Source organism: Megascapheus bottae, chromosome 9 (genome assembly GCF_031878675.1).
Source record: "Megascapheus bottae isolate mThoBot1 chromosome 9, mThoBot2.hap1, whole genome shotgun sequence".
Taxonomy (NCBI): domain Eukaryota; kingdom Metazoa; phylum Chordata; class Mammalia; order Rodentia; family Geomyidae; genus Megascapheus; species Megascapheus bottae.
In genome coordinates this window covers 10,743,503-10,767,693 of record NC_143517.1, presented here as the reverse complement: position 1 = coordinate 10,767,693, position 24,191 = coordinate 10,743,503, and the positions used below count along the sequence as shown (strand labels likewise).

At 35.6% G+C, this 24,191-nt stretch overlaps 1 long non-coding RNA gene across 1 annotated transcript in view; it reads left to right on the top strand.

The window, feature by feature from the left end:
* The first annotated feature begins 2,306 nt into the window (after positions 1-2,306).
* LOC150058771 (uncharacterized) overlaps positions 2,307-24,191 on the top strand; it is a 72,336-nt gene continuing 50,451 nt past the window's right edge. The window contains exons 1-2 of the long non-coding RNA XR_016536556.1: positions 2,307-2,376; positions 19,146-19,303. This is a non-coding gene — a long non-coding RNA (uncharacterized LOC150058771). The remainder of the gene's footprint in view (positions 2,377-19,145; positions 19,304-24,191) is intronic.

Here is a 24,191-nt window from a genome sequence, read left to right as displayed (position 1 = left end):
GAGACTATTATATAGCCACAAATAAAACCGAATTCTGTCACTTTCAGGAGAAGAGATGTAATTAAAGAAAATTATATTGAGCAAGAAAAGTTTAAAAAATAAAATACCATATGTTTTCATTTATATGTAGAAACAAGATCTAAACTACATATATCCTTATGGGCCCGTATAATTATCCATATATGCAATTATACATCGAAAAATAGAACATGAATCAAATTAAAGGGTCAATTTTTAGTTTTCTGCATGTGGCTGCCTAGTTTTGCCAGCACCAATAATTGAATAGGTTGTGTTTGTTTCACTGTAAATCTTTGGCTTCTTTGTCAAATACAAGTTGACTATAGGTATGTGGTTTTATTTCTGGATTTTCTATTCTGTTACATTCATCTTCTGGTCTATTTTTGTGCCAATACCATGTAGTATAGAATTTTGAATGTTCTTTACATATTCTAAATACTTGTTCTTTGTGAGATACATGGTTTGTAGATATTATGACCAGTCTGTGGGAAATTTTATTTTCTATTAGGCTTTTTCTAGAACCAAAGTTAATTTTGAAAACATATTCTTTGTATAAATCATATTTCAGGTACTAGGTCTAACAATTCATCACTTAGCCCTAAGTGACAAGACTTTTTCCCTCCAATCTCATAGTTTCATTTTACATTGAAGTCCTTAAGTTGATTGTTTCAGTTCATTTTTATAAAAGATGCACTGATAATGATAATTTCTTTCTTTCTATTTTATTCAATTACCCATTGAAAAGTGCAATTAAGATCTTTGCTTTCAAATTCCATATATACTAAGACTAATATCTTTTCATTTAAAATGTAACAATCTTATATAGATCTACCAATTTTTTGAATAATGATAGAGATGTTATTAAACACTTTCATCTAAATAATTGTTTATGTGTTAGGGATTAAATGCCAGGTTCCTTGTTTTAGATCCTCTTCCTCCAGCATAGCTGGAATTGCAGAGGCATAACTCATATGTGGTTGTTTTTGTTGAGATGTGGGTCCAATATTGGCCTCCAATAGTGACTCTCTTGATTTCTGCTTCTTGAGTAGCTGGGAACACAAGCCAGAGATGTGAAAATATTAATGACAGAGTGCACATATTCTCCAAATTACTACTTTTACATTCTCTTAACATTTTTTAGAAAAGTTTTTATTAATTTTTTTCTCAGTCCTGGGGCCTGAGTTCAGGGTTTGGGCACTGTCCTTGGATTTTATTTTGCTCAAAGCTAGTATTCTGTCTCTTGAGCCATAATGCTACTTCTGGCTTTTTTTATGTATGTGGTACTGGGACTCAAACTCAGAGCTCAATTCATGCTAGGTGGGCACTCTACCACTAGGCCAAATTCCCGTCCTAGAATAAAGTTTTGAGAACAATTTATGTGCTTTAAATAGATATAGATTGACTGTTAAAATATGCATCAGTAGTTTTCAGTTCCGTTTCAGACTCAATAAGAATTTGCATATACTACATTATATTTGCATGTATGTATATCCCTATGAAAAGATAATGGTACATGTCTGAACATGTAATCAGTAAGAAATTTTATTGAAATCATAATATGTTTTCGCAATAGCCATATAATGAGTGATTGTTGTCCTTAATGTACTATGTTATCTCTCATGTCTTTTGCTGCCCCTTAGTTATCTCATATTGTTACAGTATTTCACCTGTTTATCTGATATATTGTATATATGCTTATTTGGTTATTTGAAGTCGGATAGGGAAGGTAGGAAAACAAGATGAGGGGCGGGGATGAGGGAAGGGAAATGGGGACCAAGACATGAGAAAGGGTATCAATGTATGTGAAGTAATGCACCTTCTATCTGGTGAATATAATGTAACCCTTCTATTAATTACAATAAAGATATATGAAAAAAAGAATGTGTTTTGGGAAACTGACAGGTAAAATAATGCTATATTAATATACGTTTTGAAAATCAAATAAAGGTTTTAAGTACTTTGCTTTTATATCTCTATTATATCCCATCCTAAAGGCCTTTCTTTGGGATCTTTAATTTTCCTAATTTTTTTTTCTGGACTATGGATTACCTGACCATTAAGTAACAGTGATAACGAATGACTGAATGTCATATTGGCATCTTGGGTTGTTTTCTTCCACTGAAATACAATCTAGTTATTCAAGATTAGTTTATTATCAAAGGTTTATATAAGCTATTTTAAAGCCAAATATTCCACTGTGTTCCTGATATAGCACTCTGTATTTTTACTCAGGTATCTGCCATAGAAAGGAAGATAGACTTTTGTCTAAATGAAAAAAACTTCAAAGTCTCTGGAACTGAAATCAAGTTAGCATCTTTAAAAACAGAGCAGCATTGACAATTAGACTGCATTACAGAGGTGAGAACACATAAAACAAAGGAGGGAGTACAGTGGTGAGAAGTTTGAGTATGAAATAAGTAGTTCTTACATTTACTTCATCTTTATTTATTTATTTATTTTTGCCAGTCCTGGGGCTTGAACTCAGGGTCTGAGCACTGTCCTTGGGTTTTCTCAGCACAGCACCACTTCTGGTGGTACTGAGGAATTGAACCTTGATCTTTGTGCATGATAGGCAAGCACTCTACCACTAGGCCAAACACCTGGCCCCGCTTCATCTTTTACTGGGCTTTTCTTGGAGACATTTGATTCGTTGGCCAGAGGTTGGATGGTTTTAGAAAAATGTTGCTGCTAAAACATATTCTTTATGTATGTGCAAGACCATGCTAAAATCTGTAGATACCAACATTTTCCATTGCCTGAGAAGGAAATAAACATCCGCATTTTCTTTTCTGAACTCCATCTTCGGTCCATGGGGTTTCCAGTGTTAGTGTGTGCACTCATGTCTGGAATATATAGTCTCTTATTTTTTTGTAAACAGTGGCTCATTTCCTTCTCTACCTTCCATATAGATATTAATCAGGTAAGCGTTATGACTGATTAGAAAAGCATTTATTTATTGAAGCAACAGGCAATGGAGCTGTTTACTGATACTACATTTGAATAACATTGTCAAATTTACTGAAGGTATAATTTGCTTTCATGTTAAAATTTGTGAAATACTGGCTTGGTAAAATCCCTAAAATTCCTTTCACTGAATCTATTAAATTTTAGCAAGGATCTTTTAGAATGGGGGAAAGGTTAGTAGCCTTATGATGAAATGGCTTTTTTTTTGTCAAATATAGTTGGTTTCACTTATGACTCAATGTGAAAAGACAGGTTCTTAAAGAAAGTTTCCACATTTTCCTCCTGTTCATAAATATTTTAACTTGATTTTTACTTAGTGCCCGAATGAATAACCCATGAAAGGATTTGAATTGAAACCATTAATTGTTACTGATTTTAAGCCCTCTAGAAGAGCTGACAGATGCAGCTTATTATGAATTAGCAGGAATGCATCTTAGCAAGATGTGTTCCCGTTGTCACTGAACTAGTGAAAGTTAGTGAGACAGGACTAAATTGTTGTGACATTTTCCCAGACCCACTATTACCTGTCAAATTGGAAAAAAAATCAAGACATTAGGACAAGCTTACGTATTGATGTGTTCAGTCTTGTTATTAATTGGAGTAAATGGATAAGCTTGTCTAGCAACAGTAACAAACACCTCTGATCCTTGTTAAAGAAAAATCTCCTTAAACTTCTGTTTCTTCTCAGTCCCTTGGATTTAAAAAAATACTTTGTTTTTATTTAAGAACTATGATGATGGTGTTGTTTGTTCTATACTATTTTTTAATTTGCTGACAAGGTGAAATATGGAATACTGTATTCATTTATTTCATGTTTGGCTCACAGTGGATTGAGTTATATAAAGTAGGACATGGACAAATTACAAAAACCAGAACAAGCAGGGTCCCTAATAGTCTTATATAACAGCCAACACTCTACATTTGCTTTAATCCATCATCTTCTTTGCTTCACACAGAAAGCAGTATGTGCCTCTCTCTCTCTCTCTCTCTCTCTCTCTCTCTCTCTCTCTCTCTCTCTCTCTCTCTCTCTCTCTCTCTCTCTCTCTCCCTCTCTCCCTCTCTCTCTCTCCCTCTCTCTCTCTCTCTCTCTGATTTTTAAGTACAAAGAGAAAGTTTTCCATTCAGTAAAACTGAAGAACTTTTGATGAGAAAGCATCTCAGAAAAATGTAAAAGGGGAACTGTCTTTTGTTATTTCATTTGTAGAAGTCTATTAAATCCAAAAGTACATTGCAAGCTGTGATAACGCAGAGCTATTCTAAGTCTTCTTTTGCCTGTGTAAGATGTGTGTGACAATATTTCACTTGCATGAAAATGAAAACTCCCCCCCCCATAGCCATGCAGTGTGCTAGCATTTTCTTCAAGTTGGTAATAGGAAGGCTAATTACAATGTAAGTTAAAACGAAATTCAGAAAACCAATTTAATTATGTTCATAATAGAATTTTAGGTGAATCATGCATATGATGTTTGTTAAAGCTGGAGGGTAGGATATGGCAAAATCCAGAGCTTGTGTTGTTTATGGAAGGCACAGTAATGAAGACAAATGTTTTCCTTTTGGCCTATATTTGGAATCTCTATTGAAGGATATGAATAATCACACTGCAGTGTCTTAATGTTTGTGAAATATTTGATTCAGAATAGTATGACACAACAGAATGGGAAAGACAATTAAGATTTGCTAATACAATATATCTGGTTTCATAGGAGTAAAATAAGACAACAGGAATAAAAGTAATAGCCCACTTGAAAAGATAGGGGTAAATTATGCATGAGAAAGTGAAAACAGAAATGGCTGGGGGCTCTCTCCCTGTTTTCTTGTGTTATGATATCGACATTTTCTTCTCAAGTTTGGCTAACTCAAGGTTCAAGTGATGCTCAAACAGATGTGAATTCAGTCCTGAAGAAGAGGGCAAAGAAAATCAGTTAGAACTTGTCTCACTTCTTCCCATGCTCCTTTTTGTGTAATCTGTATTGGCATTTTTTTTCCTTCTTCCAGAAGGATCTCCTGAGTTTCCTAAGGCTCTGCCTGGAACTCCAGATTGTGGCCTTTGTAAATAACGTACATAAAGAGGGGCTGTGAAACTCTTGTTGAGTTATTTTTGTTTTGCACTTTGCACCTCCAGTGCATATGAGAACGACTCCCACACCATTTCCTGACAAACCAAATCTTGCTGTGAAGGCTGAAAACGTTAGTCAGTTGCACCCTATTTTTAGGACTTGAAATGAAGAGAAAATGTAGTGTTATAACACCCATCTAAATGCTGGCGCCCCAGTAGACAACTGCAGAGTTTTAAGAGCTAATGTAGACAATTTATATGAAAAGGACTAAATTATGACCAATTCTGCAAATAAACAGACACCAGATCACTAGGAGTTGTGACGGGATCTAACTGGGGTTTGGAAACGCCAAACTTGGTGCTACTGAAGATCCCAGATGGCCTAGAATAGTAGCAGCAGTTACCCAGGAACTGGTCTTGGAAGGATGCTAATTTTAGTGCTGAAAGAAGAAAGTGGAAATAAATTTTAAAAAATCTGTCACTGCTTCAAAAAAATCACATTTTGAAAATGCCTTACACTTCCTAAATAATAATGGCTAGCTTTTAGTGAGTTGTTACTATGTGCCAAGCATGGTTGATATGCTTTGCCTCTAGTAAATTAGTTAGCACTTAGGGCAGCCCCATAAAGGAGGCATAACTCTTAGTCCCTTTCACAGGTGGTTAAGGTCAACTACAGAGAAATTAACATGGCCAAGGGCTCATAGCTATTAAAGAGTCATCCAGGTAACCTACATTCCTTCTGATGTACCTGCAGACATAGAGCTCACTTTTGGAAGCATCTTTTCATTCTTGGGGGTTTAACACTCCTTCCTGTGACTGCCACATACATCCAGAGGAGAAGTCAGGTGCAGAAGAACAAGGGAACATGGGAATATGTGGCATTTACAGGATGTAAGAAGTCAACGGGATTTCTACTACTTTAGGTGTGTAGGACTCGGGAATGTGGGCTGTGCTATGAAGGCTACTTATCTTGATGAATTTGTATAGGCCATTCTGTAATTCTCAGACTTATACATTTACTCTCTGGAAATCATTGAGTTTCTGGATCTGTTCAGATTCAGATCTTCTTTCTCTCTCTTTCTCCCATGGACTTACAGAAAATCCTCTTATACAATTTTTCTTATTGTAAAAGTGATACACAGATGTGTTACGTAAGTGGGTAATGAGTACATTTGTTTTTGAACAATGTCATCTCTTCCATTCTTTCATCCCAGTTTTTCCCTCTCAACTTGAAAATCTAAATAAGCTCCAGCTTCAAGGTTTCCCAATGACCTGATCCATCTTACACCCATCTAAAACAGTCTGTAGTGGGTTCACATGACCACCCATTTTACTTGTGATGGTTGTGATGGTCATTTCCACTCTTAAGTTCCACAGTGTTACTGGGAAAGCATGGAATGGTTCAAGCATTTGGGGAATGTTATCAGGATAGAGTAGGATTCTATTAAGTTGGCTCCTTGCAGTTTCACCATTGCTTTTATTAGGTTCCCAAGTTGGAACTCCCTGCATTGGCTTAATTGGATTCATGATGAAATCTTAAATATTACATCTATGTCTGAATTTGTCTTATGGCATCCAGCACCAGGAATTTGAGGCAGATAGAGAAGGCAAGGCTACCCAGACAGAAGGTAACTGACTCATTTACTTCTTTGAGAAAGTAAAAATACTGTAATTTGAGCTCAGGACCTTGTGTTTCCTTAGCTGGTACTCTGTCACTTAAGCCATGCCTCCGGTTCTGCTTTATACTAGATATTTTGGGCATGGAGTCTAGTAAACCTTTTCTCCCATTTGGCCTCACACGACCATCCTCCAGAACTAAGATGACAGGTGTGAGTCACTTGAGCCCATGTGCATGTCTTAATGTGAATTTGTGAGACTTGTAAACTTCATTCAGTTATGGTTCTTTGTGATTTGTTTTCTGGATAAATATGCCTAAAATGCGATTCAAATTTTATTCTGTTCCATATAGATTCTTTCCTTTGCCACCCACATAGATTGTGCAATTTAAGCCTAATAAAAACTAAGTATGTCCCTCTTCTTAGGGAACTGAATTCACAAAATAATCAACTTATAATACAGCCCATGGAGGCTGAGTGAAGATTTACATTGACCTGCCTAAATTTACTCCTTCTGAGAGAGATGTGTTCTTCAAGTTTGTGAGAATGGAAATGAACCTGTTGAACAATGTGTACTATGTTTATGAGTTTTATCAACAGCACATTCTGCTGATTTGATGTAGTCATTCTGAAAGTATAGTTTTAGGATTAGAAACATTCATCATCGTTTAGAATATTGGTGAAAATATAAATTCTCAAGTCATTGTGTAGACCTGATCTATCAAGAGCTCTAGTGTTAGAGCCCAGCAACTTCATGTCTTCCATGGGGATTGGATATATGCTAGAATATGATCTGTTTTCCATTTGGTAAAAAATGAACATCGGATTGCAGAGGCAATCTTTTCCTGAGATTTATCTGAGTCTTTCCATAGGTGTTTACCTAATTCTGTGTTTTCATTGACAGTTTTCTCCATACCTGTTTCATATCAAATCTCATATGTCAGGATTATTTTTGCATATTTCTGTTATAAATTACTAGGCTAGGATCCCATGTAAATAACAGAAGGCCAACCCACTTTCTTCTTTTCAAGGATGGAATGCCTCTCCATTCTGTAGTCATCATATGAAGCAGATCCCCTGACATTTGTAGGGAGTATGGTCAGTTATATTCTTAAGTACACAAATAACAAGCTAGAAGAAACTTCTAAAACAGACAAATATTGTGGCTACAACTTTTCAACTGAAGTCTTGTGGTGACCTGGATATGTAGGACAAGAATATAGCTTGATTTTATAGTATGCTTCATTCATTTAAAGGACGGTATAGACACCTTCAACTCACCTTTGAGATAGAAAGACAGACAGATAATATGCATATATATATGTATACATTGATATTGTCTATAAACAATTCCAGCTGCATGAATACCAAAATACGAAAATAAAAATGTATTTTAAGGATTTCAAAACAAAATTTTGATCAATGGCCATTAAAACAATTTTTGGTCCAGTGTGGTACTTCATCTTTGTAATTCCAGCACCCAAGAAGCAGAGGCAGTAAGACCAGCTTGAGCTATATAATGAGACTATTTACAAACAAAATAGTTACTAAGATGCCATTAATATTCAGATTTCTGTACTCGGAACAATGAATGATATGCAGATGAAGCTTCCAAGAGAGATGTGTATTCTTTAATCCCCATAGACCGTTCCTTCCAAAGAAGCACTCTTTGTATTTAATAGGAATGTCACGAATGGTATGAGAAATAATCAGTTTGGCAAATTAATCTCAGAATCCATTACTTTTATAAATTTAATTTTGTCATTTTGGTTTTACACTACATTCAATTTGATTCTTTGGAAGGAACAATGGAGGCTAGATAGAATATTAACTTTTTTTCCCCAAATGTTGTAACACACACAAAAACAAGTAGGTCAAGTTATAACAGGTGAAATTCTAATTAATTAATGTTGACTACCCAGGCATGGAAAATCGATATTAGAAAATGTTTTACAAGTAAAAAACATACTTGATAAAATTTTCTAAAATATTTTCAGAGTACTTATTTCATTTATATAAAAATGCAGTAAGAAAACTGTTAATCACAGCAATGAAGTTGTTGAATTCAGAGGCACATATGGGACACACCTGGCTGGTTCCAAATGTGAGTGAAAAACAAGTGTTGAATGGTTTTAACGTTTGCAAAATACTTAACCACATATTAGAACACTCTGCTACTTTTTTTTCTAATTATGCTTTATCATACCCTGTCAGTCCTATAAGAAATGTGTGGTCTCTTCATCTCACGGACCTTTGCAAAGATGAAATACTAAGACCCAAAAAGAAAATTATATCATAGAATTATGATGCAAAAGAGAATGGGATTTAAAAAATCAGTATTCGGGCCAGGAGTTTGGCCTGTGGTTAAAGTGCTTGGTTAGCATGCACGAAGACCAGAGTTCGATTCCTTGGTACCACATACATACAAAAAAGCCAGAAATGGTGCTGAGGCTCAAATGGTAGAGCTCTAGCCTTGAGAAAGTCCAAGGACAGCACTCAGGCCCTGAGCTCAAGCCCAGATCTGGCAAAAAAAACAAAAAACAAAAAAAAAAACAAAACAGTGTTGCCATTTAATGTATAGTTTGGTAACTGGCAATTCCAAAAAAAAAATCAGTATTCATGGCAATTATACTGTACATAACATGCTCTTTCAAAAGCCACAGTCTAATCAAAGCCACATCTATACTGCTATGAAGATCCTTGATGGTTGATCTATGAGTCATAAGAGCCATTGAAAACTAATTTGAAAACTTGAAGCTGTGGAAACTAAGTAAATTCTTCATAAGAAGGAAGGAGGAGGCTACAGGGAAGCAGGAGCAGGTAAGAGCAGTTCTATAGACACTGTCTTTAGTTCCCTTGCCAGAAAAGAGTTTTTCCCATATGTTGACTTACATATTTTATTCACTTTTATTTTCTATTTTGAAATATATACCATGGATTTAACTGTAGTCATCTGGGCCCATAAGTTTTACATCTACAGATTCAACCAATTACAGATTGAAACTATTCATAAAAATTGATTTTGTACTGGACACGTACAGACATTTTTCTCATCACCATTTCTAAACAATGCAGTGAAATAATTTATTTCAAGCAATCAAGAGATGATTGAAAGTATATGGAAAGATCTATATAGGTTATCCTGTGCCTTTTATGCAAGAGACTTGAGCATCCAGTAATTTTGGTGTCCATGGGAGTCTGAGAACTAATCTCCATGTTTAAATAGGTAAATGTAAATACTGAATCAGTCATCCTAGTCATCAGTAAAGGTATTTTGATTGGATTGAAAGAAAGTGGACTTTGAGACCTAAAGATTTGATTGTTGGAGGAAGGGAATTATTTTCAGTATTATTTTCAGGGGCTTACACTTAGAAATGCATGTTAACTTGGCAAGTGCTCTACTGCCCAGCCACTTTTCTGGCTATGTTTTTGGCTGGTTATTTCTAGGTCAGTCTCACTATCTACATGGTATGTGCCTGAGCCTAAATCTGACTACTTTAGACATCTTGTCACTGCTGTGATTAGAGAGACAGAACATCTTGTCCAGCTTGCCTCCATAGAAGTGGAGTCTTGAAGACTTTTCTACTCAGGCTGACTTGGGATTTCAATCGTCTGGATCTCAGCCTCCCAATTAGATAGAACACTCTACAGGAGTAAGTCTCTATAAGTACCTAGTCAAGAAGTACATTTTATCCTGCCAGTCCTGGAGCTTGAACTCAGGGACCGAGCACTGTCCTGGGGTTTTCTCAAGGCTAGAGTTCTGCCATTTAAACCACAGCACCATACCCAGCCTTCTCTATGTACCTGGTACCAAGGAATTGAACCCGGGTCTTTGTGCATGCTAGGCAAGCACTCTTACCACTAAGCCATGCTTCTGGACTTCAGTCAGTAATTTTTGAGCATGGGTCACAGAGTGGAGATTAGAGAGGCCCTGAAGTATGTGCAGAGTAAATAGTGAATAGTAAAAAGCTTCCACTCTAAGAAGCTGGAAGGGGCATAGCTAAGTTGATGAGAATGGATCCTAGAGAATATCCTTTGGACAACATTGTATGACAGTGACTCATGCATTAAAAGCAGAACTGGATTGCAAGCAGAGGGCCTCAGGAGTGTGGTGGCTATCATTTCTTCCTTGATAATGAAATTTCCATGCAAACAACCATGTTCATGAGGCAGGTACCTGGAATTTCTTCTAGTATCATTATCTATGCTTAGCCATTCTTGGTTTATAATGGTACTGGATAAGTATCTTTTCTTTTGCTTTCCTTTTATGAATAATTCTTTTCCACTCAGGAGCCAAATGCAGAGTACTAGGACTGGGTTGCTGTATAGATTAATAATGATATTCTGTGAGTGAGCTTGAGAAATAAGCTAGGATTTAAACAGGTTATTTCTTACTAGGCAACAGTGGCTTATGCCTGTGATTCTACTAATTAGGAAACTCAGTCCTGGACATCCAGTTCAAGGCTAGTCCACATGGAAAAGCTCACAAGACGCCTTTTCTGACTAACCACCAAAGTGACAGGCTTGTGGCTTAAGTGGTAGTCCAGCTGTGAGCAAGACCAGTGAGTCAGAGAGATGCTGGGTTCAACCACTGATACAAGCACAAAACTAAAAACAGAAAATTAATTCTTCATTAAAAATTATTCTATAATTTAAACAATTATTTAAAAAGTTGGAGGGATCACTACTACACTGTTGGTGGGAGTGCAAACTCATTCAACCACTGTAGAAAGCAGTATAGCTGTTCCTCAAAAGACTAAACATAGAGCTCCCCTATGATCCAGCAATTCCACTACTTGGAATTTACTCAACCACCCGGAAACAAGGACATACTAAATCCACTAGCACAACCATGTTCATTGCAGCACTATTTACCATAGCAAAGATATGGAACCAACCCAGATGTCTCTCAGTTGATGAGTGGATCAACAAGATGTGGTATTTATACACAATGGAATTCTATGCTGCTGTCAGAAAGAATCACATTGCCCCATTTGTAAGGAAATGGAAAGACTTAGAAAAAAATCATATTAAGTGAAGTAAGCCAGACTCAAAGGAACATAGGCTCAATGGTTACCCTCAATTGTCATAATTAGTAGAAACCTTAGCCTGTCCTAGCAGAGATTTACAATAGAACAAAACCTAGATACATAAGGCCATATAGTATGATGCTAAATGAAAGGACCTCCAGGATATAGAAACAAAAGCCATATAATGAATGATTGTTGTCCTTAATGTACTATGTTATCTCTTATCTCTTTTGCTGTCCATTGGTTATCTCATATTGTTACAGTATTTCACCTTGTTATCTGATATGTTGTATATATGCTTGATTGGTTATTTGAAACTGGATAAGGAAGGGGGGAAAACAACATGAACAGTGGGGTTTGGGGGGAGGGAAATTGGGAACATGACATGAGAAAGGGTATCAATGTATGTAAAGTAATGCACCTTCTATCTGGTGAATATAATTACAATAAAAATATATGAAAGAAAACTAAAAAATTTCAGTTACAAATCTTTTTGATAAGGTGGACTTACATATGTATTTTTATGAATACTTGCATTTACAATCTCTAACCATGAGGACAATCTTTGGTTACAAAAAAAATCCAGGACTTCAAACTTAAGTCACTCAGATGTAACAAGAATGAAACATGAGGATAACTAGAACTTTCTAGTTTTTCATTGCTTATTCACTTGACAAAACGTTTGAAAAATGGTTCTCAGGTAGGAATATGGATGAATAGGAAGCTTTTCCTTTTTAGGTTTTTGATTATTTGTTTTACATTTTATCACTTGAAAGGAATTCTTACACATATGAAGGAGAGAACACAAGAATGGGTATACTTTCCTGCATCCTATAGTGGATTGCTTAAAAGAAGTCAGTCTAAGATGCATTTGAGAGCTCAGTCAAGAGCAAGAAAACCTGCTAGCACTGTAGTTTCAGCTTTCATCAGTCTGAACATTCTTTTGTTTTAATTTTTTTATTATCTTTAAGTAGTTATTTGAAGGATATCTTAATGTCACCTCTTCCAACATTCTCACCCATCTCTCCTCAATTTTGTAGGCTATACATTGAAGTCTTTCTTTTTTCCATATATTTTTATTGTAATTAATATAGGGGTTACATTATATTTACCAGATAGTAGGTGTATTACTTCACAAACACTGATACCCTTTCTCATGTCTTGGCCCCCATTTCCCTCCCCTCACCCCTGCCCCTTATCTTGTTTTCCTCCCTTCCCTATCCAACTTCAAATAACCAAATATGCATATATACAATATATCAGATCTTCAGAGTATATTTTCTCCTCTTCATTTCCTTTTCCCCACCCTGTGGTCCCACCCCACCCCTTCTATGTACCCACTTCTTGATGTTTTATTTTACTGAATTTTATTTTGTCTTACTAAGGGTTCACACTAGAAATCTCTCTACAATCCACTATATTTCAGTTAATACATTTATGTACCCTTGTATACTACCTAAAGAATTTACTTACGAGTTTGTAAACTATATCTATCTTCTGTATATAAGAAAAAAACATGCATTCTTTGTCTCTTTTGGCCTGACTTACTCTACTTAACATACATTTTTTCAAGTCTTTCTATTTATTTACAAATATCAAGAATATCTTTCTTTCTATTAGATAAGTAAAGTTCCAAGTTGTTTAGCTCTTTGCTTTTCAAATGATTGTATTCATGAGCCATGAATGGTTTTAAAAATAAGTATATTGATAGAATTGATTGTCTTATATAGTACACCAAAAGAATAGTATAGAAAGAAAAGTATTAAAAAAACACATGCACACAAAGAAATCCTGCTGTCTCCTGCACCAAATTATTGTAATGTGAATATTTGACATAAAATAGTAATACAAATAGTTTAAATGACTGAGTTAAGCATCACAAGGCTTACATTGTTGAAAAAAATAACCACTTTCCCCCCCAAAATCCAATGAGAAATTGTCTTGGGTTGTTGAGTTGCCACCATTCTTCAGAGTAACATGCGAATAGCAGTGTCTTCAAGTTCTTCTCATTCTCCTCATTGACAAATTGGCCATGGAATATTACAGACTAATTTCATGATAAATTTATGAAATTCCTCTTTCTCTCTTTCTTACTCATTACCTAATGAGACACACAGTTCTTATTGCACGTGCTTTCTTACTTTAAGTATGGAATACCTTAAAAAACTCAACATACTAATAGCCTTATTGAAGTTTCAGGCTTTACTTCTAGTAATTTATTGTAAAGGACTATACTAATCCCTAAGTTAAATATTTTTCTGTAAAACTCAACTTTGAAAAAATAGCCTCTACCTCTTCTTTCCACTTTAAGAAAGAATGTATGCTAGAGAAATAAAATTGTAGCTCCAAAAATATTATAGCTCTGGGTTTAATTAATGTTTTATCAAACATTTAATTTGAAAACAGGCCTATGTAGAAGTCTCTTATTTAATTTTCATGACAAGTCCATAAGGAGGTTGATATTTCATAAGTTAAAGACTCAAAGAACTGACTTTTTATTTTACTTTTTATTGTAATTAATAGAAGAGTTACTTTATATTCACCAGATAGATGTTATATTTCTTAACAATCATTACTACCCCTTCTCATGTTTTTGTCCCCATTTCCCTCCTCCTCCCCACCATTCATCTTGTTTCCCCCCTTGTTATCCTATTTCAAATAAACAAATAAACATATATACAATATATCAGATAACAAGGTAAGATGAGAAATAACAGTACATTAAGAACAACAGTCACACCTTATATGGCTTTATGACTTTCTATTTTCTAATCCATTGACAAAATTATCTTCTTACTTTCTTGTTCCAGATTTTTTATCTTTGTATTTTTAAGTTTATTTTGTTCTTTTTTTAAATTTAATTTTATTGTCAGGGTGATGTACAAAGGGGTTACAGTTATGTATGTAAGGTGGTGAATACATTTATTCTAAAACATTGTTATTCCTATCATGTTTTTCTCCTACTTGTACAAAGAAGTTGCCATTTCACAATCAGTTTATAAATATAGTGCATCTTGATCAATGTCACAGTTCATCATTCTTTCCAAATTCCTTAGTATTGAACTAATCTGTCTTGTATTTGTGTGTGTGTGTGTGTGTGTGTGTGTGTGTGTGTGTGTGTGTGTGTTAGTTTCTGCTTAAGACTATCTTTTGTGTGTATGTGGTGGGGGGGTCATGGGGCTTGAACTTGGCCTGCTCGCCGTCCCTGAGCTCTTCAGCTCAAGGCTACCACCCTACCATTGAGCCAAGCCCCACTTCCTTTTTTTCTAGAAGTTAATTGGTTCTTTTTTGTCCAGGGTGGCTTTGAACCTTGATCCTCAGATCTCAGTTGAGTAGCTAGGATTACAGGCATGAGCCAATGTGTTCAGCTAAGATTATTTATCTTTTAATACTTTTCCTACTAACCCTTTACTTTATTGCAAATCCCAACCTGTTTTTACTCCCAGGAACAATTTCTTTTTTCTGGGATCTTAGTATATTGCAGTTTTATAATTTCTTTGGTAATTACAAATTTAGGATTATCTTAAAATTATGTTTATGTGATGCCTTAATTATGATTAATATGTATATGACTTTATATGTAATTCTGTGAAACTCAGTAACTGTGTGACTTTGTGGATGTCCAGGAAACATATAAATATATGAGGAAATAGTTGAAAAAGATTGGAAAGACAGAAAAAACTCCAAGGATAAAAAGCAGGACAACTTGGGAGTTTGGCCTAGTGGTAGAGTGCTTGCTTATCATGAACAAAGACCCAAGAATCGTCCTCGGTAACATATACTTAGAAAAAAGCTGGAAATGGTGCTATGGTTCAAGATATGTAGCCTTGAAAAAGCCCAAGAACAAAGCTCAGGCCCTGAGTTCAAACCCCAGGCCTGGCAAAAACAAACAAACAAACAAACAAAAAAACCAAAAAACAAAAAAACTAGTACAACCATTCCAGATCCATTGTTGTGTAACTATTTTATGTTCCTCTTGTGCCCGTGTGGACGGCATTCACCATATATCCTTCTTAGTCTCTCCAGATCGTAGAGAATCTCAAAATAGTCTACCACCCCTTAGTACAGTGTAATGGAAAGTTTCAATGACTGAGAATAAGCAAAATGTGTGTGTGTGTGTGTGTGTGTGTGTGTGTGTGTGTGTGTGCATGCTGGTCCTGGGGCATGAACTCAGGGCCATGGCTCTGTCTCTGAACTTTAGTGCTCAAGGCTAGCACTGTACCATTTGGAGTCACAGCTCTACCTCCAGAATTTTGGCGTTAACTGGATAAGAGTCTGACAGATTTTCCTGCCCCGGCTAGCTTCAAACCATGACCCTGGAACTGTGATCCTTTTATTTCAGCCTCCTGATTTACAGGCATGAGCCACCACCCCTCAGCAGACAACAGTTTTAAAGCTATATTCACTTCCTGAGAAAATATTCCAAGGGATTGGGAAAGGACAAAAAACTTTTCAGAATATGTAAAGGCACATATATCTGGTCTAAGAAAAAATACTAATATATTAAATTTCTACTAAAGAACACACAATCTTTCAGACTCCAAAATGGGAAATAGGAGTATTTGTTTTAGGCATTTCATGAATTCAATCTGATAAGTAGCTTTAATGTGATTTATAACATTAAAAGAAATCCAAACAACTTGAAGATTCCACCTCATCCAGTTAGAATGGCCAGGATCAGGAAAACGAATAACAACAGATGCTAGAGGGGATGTGGCCAGGAGGGATCACTACTACACTGTTGGTGGGAGTGCAAACTCATTCAACCACTATGGAAAGCAGTATGGCAGTGCCTCAAAAGGCTAAACATAGAGTTCCCCTATGACCCTGCAATTCCACTACTTGGCATTTACCCAATCATCCAGAAACTAGGGCATACTAAATCCACTAGCACAACAATGTTCATTGCAGCATTATTCACCATAGCAAAGATATGGAACCAACTAGATGTCCCTCAGTTGATGAGTGGATCAACAAGTTGTGGTATTTGTACAAAATGGAATTCTATGCTGCTGTCAGAAAAAATGACATCGCCCCATTTGTTAGGAAATGGAAAGTCTTAGAAAAAAATCATATTAAGTGAAGTAAGCCAGACTCAAAGGAACTTAGGCTCAATGGTTTCCCTCATTTGTCATAATCAGTAGAAACCTTGGGCTTTACTAGCAGAGATCTGCAATAGAGCAAAACGTTGATACATAAGGCCATATAGTATGAAGCTAATTGAAGAGACCTCTAGGATATAGAAACAAAAGCTATATAATTAATGAGTGTTGTCTTTAATGTACTATGTTATCTCTCATCTCTTTTGCTGTCCCTTGGTTATCTCATATTGTTACAGTATCTCACTTTGTTATCTGATATATTGGATTTATTTGTATTTGGTTATTTGAAATTTGATAGGGAAGGGGGGAAAACCAAGACGGGGGTGGGTGGAGGGGAGGGCAATGTGGACCAAGACATGTGAAAGGCTAGCAATATATGTGAATTAATGCACATTCTGTCTGGCAAATATCATGTAACCCTTTTATTAATTACAATAAAAAATTTGGTAAAATAAAAAAAAAGAAATCCTATAATGGTTTTATGTCCAAATAAAGTACTGTAACTTAACTGGACTCATTTTACATGCTGTATTCACATCTGTGCATGGATGTCCATGGCATTCTCTCCTTTTTGAATGTGAGAAGTTTGTAAGAATATGCTCTTCCTGGTCTGTAAAAATAAGTATTGCTGACAGGAAGAGGCCAGGATTCAGGATCTGGGGAATTAGTCTTTGGGCACCAGCAAAAACATGCCCAAATATAGGATGGAACTGATCTGAATTAATTCATAGAATAAGTCTTGGTTGTAATCATGCAAGCAGGGTGTTGAAAACTAGAAATAAGAAAAGAGACTGGAATTTTACCATAAATGTTGAAGTGCCAATCTTTCCTGTGACTCAGAAGAATAGAACATGTTCCAAGCATAAGGTTCTCAGGTCTGCCTCATGTTCAACTCCCTGTAAACATTGGCTCACTATCTTCACTGAGATCATTAAAATTCTCACTTTGAATATTACCACCAATTAACCATTGTACAGAGGTAATGTTTGTGGGTCTTTGATGACCAGAGAGGAGTTAAGTACTATAAAGAAGAAATGTGTTAAGGAAATAGTCAATGCTCAGAAATATAAACTAAACTTTCATTATTTTCATATATTTACTTGAGAGATTAATTTCCAATAAAAATACAAAAATATAAAAATGCCAATAAAAACATAAAAATGCTAAAAATATTTTAATAAATACAATAAGTATTGAAATACACTTTTCACATATGCTTCTCATAAAACTTTACTCCTGGGATAAATACCAACCTGAAATAACACCCACTTGCTCAAATTTTTGTGTGTTAGCCATTTCTTGAGTAGCTTCCTTTTATTTTGAAAGCTAAAAGCTTGGCATTGCTTTACAATGAATTGAAATGTGATTTGATGACAAAGAAAGTTCCCAACTTAACTCTTATCTGTTTGGAATTTAAGCACTTCTTTTATTAATAACTTCCTTGTAAAGGTAGGTTCTATGCTTAAAAAACAAGAGAGAAGGAAAGCAAGTTTGCATCCCTACTTGGGCAGATAATCCTATTTTTGTTGCATGGCTAGTCAATTCAGTACAGTAGGAATGAGAGCAATTGCTCATAGTGAATTAGTTGTGGTATTTGCTTTTCATCTTCTCTGGGCCCATCACATCCAGCTCCCAACCTGTGCATTGTCAGACAAGTACTAGCAATTTAGAAGAATGGACAGTTATATTGATACTCTTGGAAAGTCAATTTCTTTGAAGCATTTTAATGATACATACAATAACATCTTTAGAGACATGTTTATTACCTCAGTTGCCTTTGAGAAAGTAAGCGCTTTCTATAAGTTCAATAAATCATTACGCAGACTCATTGTGAATTAGGTTTTCAGTCGTGTTGTGAGAAACTGATTCCCACAGATGGGGTTGCTATAAACTAGAGACTATTACATAAGAGAAATTAGAAAGTACTGGAGAGAACATTGGTGTCCTCAAAACTTAACATCAGTTTTCCTCTGAGAGTCAAATGCTCCAGGCTGGAATCTTCTAGAAGTTTTGTTCTTGCATTGAAACTGTAACAAATGAAAAAAGCAGAAACTGGCACTCTCACAGAGAGCATGTACCTTCCTTAGAGCTTTAGTACCAGGTGTACCATTTGAATGTTTATTTGCTTTCTTTATAAAGTCACCTATTACAGAAACACTTCAAAGTGCCCTTGAGGTGCAACAGGAATGAGAAGTAGCAGCCTTCAAGGCTTTTAACTTGAAGACACATCTTTATTCCAAGTTCATTTTGAGGCCACAGATTTACAGGATGGCGAGTTAAGTGAGCAATATGTATTTGAATATTATCTTTGGTATGATAAGTAATATCACAGAGTAATGGAAATTTAACTTCTTCACAGGTTGGTTCAATTGAGAAGAAAGGCTCCCTTGAGTTTCCTGAACTTCTGAAGAGGATGTCAAAATGGCTTCACCTAGTGTCATCAAGTTAAGATGTGTCCAAAGTTGGATGGGCAAGCAGCCTTGTAGAAATCAAAACAAAACCTAAAGGTCCATTGAGGTAAGATAGGTCAAGGACATCACAGGGCCATTGTTTAAAATCCCTTATTCTGAACTCCTATTTGGTAAATATATCAAAGGTTGACCAGATGGCAGAAACTTGTCCCGATGAACATCTTTGAAATACTGCTTAATTATTTTGCATTTTTATTTCTTTACTCACTGTGGGCAACAATGAAATATAAAGAACTGGGAGAACTGGCAGCCCTATCTATAGGTGGATGGATTATTCCTAGCTCCTAAGAAGAGGAGATTTGCTACAGATCACGTCAGCAAAGCCTCCAAGCACTCTGCTTGGTTTTGCTACAATGATGTTCAGCAAAAGAAACAATGTGTTGCTCTAGGCTTTAGCAAATGCTTCCTTTTTTTTTCTTTTTTATTGTGATTAATAGAAGGGCTACATTATATTCACCAGATAGAAGGTGCATAACTTCACAAACATTGATAACCTTTCTCATGACATGGTCCCCATTTTCCCCCCACCCCCCCACCCCCACTCATCTTGATTTCCCTCATTCCCTATCCAATTTCAGATAACCAATTAAGCACATATAAAATATATCAGATAACAAGGTGAAATATTGTAACAATATGAGATATCCAAGGGATGGCAAAAGAGATGAGAGATAGCATAGTACATTAAGGACAACAGCCACTCATTGTATGGCTTTTGTTTCCTTATCCTAGAGGTCCTTACATTTAGTGTCATACTATTTGGTCTAATGTCTCTAGATTTTGTTCTATTGTAAATCTCTGCTAGGAGAGCTCAAGGTTTCTACTGATTATGACAAATGAGGGAGACTCAAATGCTTCTTACCCCAGGAATTTGAGAAAAGTTTTAGAGATAATTTTAGAATCTAAAAAATCATCTTGGAAAGTGCTAAGTATAGAATAAAAAGCAGTATCTTTCAAATTGTGTCACATCTTACTCTGAACAAATAATAACTGGAAGCTCACTAAATACCAGAGACTATGCAATATTTCCAGTTTAGCAAGTATGAAAGCTAAGCAGTGTAGAGGGTATCCAACTTACCCAAATCTACAACTAGTAATTTTTCAGATACATGAATGTATACTTTAAAACTACTCTGTAATCTGGAGCTAATTACATGTAATGCATCGCATTTTAGGTATTTATACAAATATGAAAATCTCAGAGATATATGATTTTATCTATTTCTTCACTTCTAAAGTCTCTTTATTATAACTTTTCAGATACTGTATTTCTAATGTCCAACTTAGTCTCTGCTATCATGACTAAAGGACAATCTAGGTTATTACTAATAACCCCTAAGTGCCTACCTATAAAAGTATAGTTTCCAGGATCTATGAAACACCAAACAAGAGCCAGTAATGCTATTGTTATTATACCAAAGCTACTTATGTAGAAACCATATCTGATTCTGGAGATATGGCATAGGCACCATGTGTTATACAAATGGAGAACTCAGTGTATATGTGGTAAATTAGTAGCTAATGAGTCATTTTGTGAACTAGCTCCAAAAATCATTTGCAAACTAGAAAAATAACCTGTTTGTCTTTGCAAGATAAAATACTTTTGTTTTGGCATCTGAAAAATTAAAGAAGGACTATAGAAAGGAAACTACAATCTGAGCTTGATTCCCAGATTAAAACCAGTGTCTATGTCTCCTTTCCTGTTGTTCTCGTCAGTTTCAGAGATGCTGGGATGGCTTTTGGATATCTTGTAGCTTAAAAAATCCCTGAGATTAACTTGACTATCTTGGTGAAGGACAACTTCTATGCCCAAAACAACTAAACTTTGGTCTCCAGCATTATGAGGAAGAATCTAAAAGTTGTCAAAAAAGGCTAAATATACAGTTAACTGACATGCGCTCAACAAAAAAATTAAAAACCTGTAAATAAGTAAAGATGGACACATTCCAGAGAGGGCAGCCAGAAAATTCACACTGTTGTCACAGGAAGTCAATTCTCTAGGTTATTTGTGAGACTATAGACACATATTTAGAATGATCCTTTCACGGATTTCAAAATCTACTAACTTAGATACTTGGAATTGGATGTTGAACAAAATTGTTTTTGCCTTAACTTGAACTTTCTGGAAATAGTCCACATAAATAGACTCCCTTTGTTTAAGACTAGTGCTCTACCACTTTAGCCACAACCAGCTTTTTGGTAGTTAATTGGAGATAAGGCTCTCACAGGTTTTTCTGCCTGTGCTGGCTTTGATCCACAAGCCTCAGATCTCAGCCTCCTGACTAGCTAGGATTACAGGCATGAGCCATCGGCACCTAGCTTCATTTTCTTTTGATCAAGACATACATTTAAAAATTAAACAGACAGTTGAGTCCTTAAGCTTAATAAGTTGATTACAAAAACTGAAATTTGCTTAGTTAATCAAATAATTTTTCAAGGAAGGAAGAAGGGGTAATTAAATCCTTAAGAAAGAGAAGGAGAGGCAGAGATTGAAATTTATTTTAAGCATTTGGTTTTAGATGTAAGGGAGATAAAAATTATTTTCATATATCAAAGAAGTCTGAAGAAACTTTCACCTAAGACTTTGTCTGTCAGAAGAATATCTGCCTTCACTAAGTAGTTTCCAGTGAGATGGGTTTAATGGTGCATAAGGACTGAGTTAGAGGAGGCTGACACTTGAAAGGTCTCTGACAGTCTGTGGCTGATTGCTGATAGTGTTAGAATAGACTTATTATCAGCTTCTATGCACCTTATCAGGATGAACATGCCTCTTTGAAAATTAAAGTGTATGAAAAAGGACATCTTGTATTTCTTTTTGATAGTTTTTCCCTAAAATGCACATTTTAAAAGAAGAGAGGAGAAATTCCTTATCGTTTAAAGCACTTTTCCTCCTTGATTAAGTTCTTTCTAGACTCTCTCCTTCCTTCCTTTCCTCCCTCCCTCCCTTGTTGCAAGGGGAGGGGGAAGGAGAGCCCATGAAATATCCTAGGATAGAGTCAAAAGCACGCTGTTGGTATTATTCCACAGATGGAAAGGGAAATCAGACCCAAGTATTTCAGATCTGAAACAAGGAGTTTCATAAACCAAAAGGAAAACACAAACAGCAGGGATTTTTAAAGCTTTCTTTGTTTGTTCCTTTGTTAATATCTTGCTCTGCTAGGTTTACAAATCCTAAATAAATAGAAATTAGTGCTCCTTCCTTTGCAGTCCATTTGCTTTAGATGTTTGCCTTGAGGGACATTTGTGTATTCTGCTAATGGCTGCAGCAGAGTGCTGTCTCATTTTCATTCTGGCAAAAAAAGGCCGTCACCATGGTTACAGTTTCATTTGCTAGAGAGAAACTGATGGCTGTTAGTGATCCCATCATAAGCAACTTCTGTCAGATTTCTTATCAAGTAGACATATTTTGACAAAGTGAAAGATAACACCGTAATAAGAGAACGGAGTTGCTACTCTATGTAATGAACCATTTAGCATTAAATGAAATGTGAAACCACATTTAAAAAACTGAAGGTGGAGAGAAAAAGTAATATTTATAATTTACAGACACACACACTCATACACACATACACATACATGCATGGAATATTCCATTGCAGAGTAATGAGAGCTTGTTTTCTTTTTGTTGTCACAGTAACTAGCTGGATCTTATTGATTTATAGTGGGGGCTCCCAGCAAACCATCATACAGGCAGTCAGAGCTTGCAGAAGAAAATGTTTTCACCCATTCACCTTAGTGGAGCTTCGGCACCAGGAACTAAATGCCAAGTAGTTGCTCAAAATAATCTAGCAAACGATCCAGTAAACCATTTTGCCCATAATAGACAATAAATTTGCTTTGTTCTGCCGAGGAGATATTTTAAACCCCAAGTAGATCTGTGAGAGTAATTGAAATACCTTGTTCTTGTTTATACGTCTTACGTTATTTTAGATAGCCAAGACATCACTTTCTAGAACCAGAGAAACATGTCAGCAATAGTCCCGGGTTTTGTCCGTGTAGTCTAGAGTAGGGAGTCAAGGTTAGAAAACCAAAGATTGAAGGCCAACAATGCAGCAAGAAAAACTCATAAGATGGGTTCTAGTGGATTGCAGATGAAGCCTCTGAAGGTCACAAATGAAGGTCTTGATTTCAATTTAAACAGAGATGGACTTAACTGGGAAATTTCCAAAAGAAAACTCTTAAATGTCTTGATTTTCCTCTAATTATTCCTGTAAATCAAGCAATAGAAAGTAAACTAGATATTCTTAATACAAAGATTATATATCTAATCATACATATAAGATAATTCAGACATGTTAGAGAAAAGAGTATCCACAATTCATAGGCTTGTTAGTACACAGATCTAAAGAAAGGCTCTGTACAAATAAATCCCTGTTTGAAAGAAGTCTCTCTGACATTGAGTATGGGAAAAAAAGACCCTGAGATATTTCTAATACCTTTTTATTTATTTATTACAAATGAATGGAAATATCTGGGAGAAATATAGATTTGAAGGACTGTTTTCTTTCATATCTTATCAATGAAGCTAGTAATGTGATTAGAAGTATAAACTTTGCCCAGAAGCAATGTGGATGAAGACTCTTCCTTCCTGATTGTGAGCTTTTCCAGTTGCACAAGTCTTGTAGTTCATATTTGTATGAAATCCAAAATGTAAACCATGGAAACCACTAGGTGTTAGTGCATTGAAGAGAACAACTTAACAGCTAATGATAGAAACCTGCTTTAGTGAAAATTGCCCACTAACAAAGTTGTGAAATTGCTGATCACTTTATTCTTCTCTAAAATATACTGTAAAATATACTGTGGCAAGAAGTTTATCAATTCACAAAATCCCTACCTTTGCAAGTCCCTTTTCATATCCTTACAACTAACACTACAAAGTGTTACAATGTGTTAATGTGTTTTATTTATGTTGCCAAGGGAACCTTAAAATT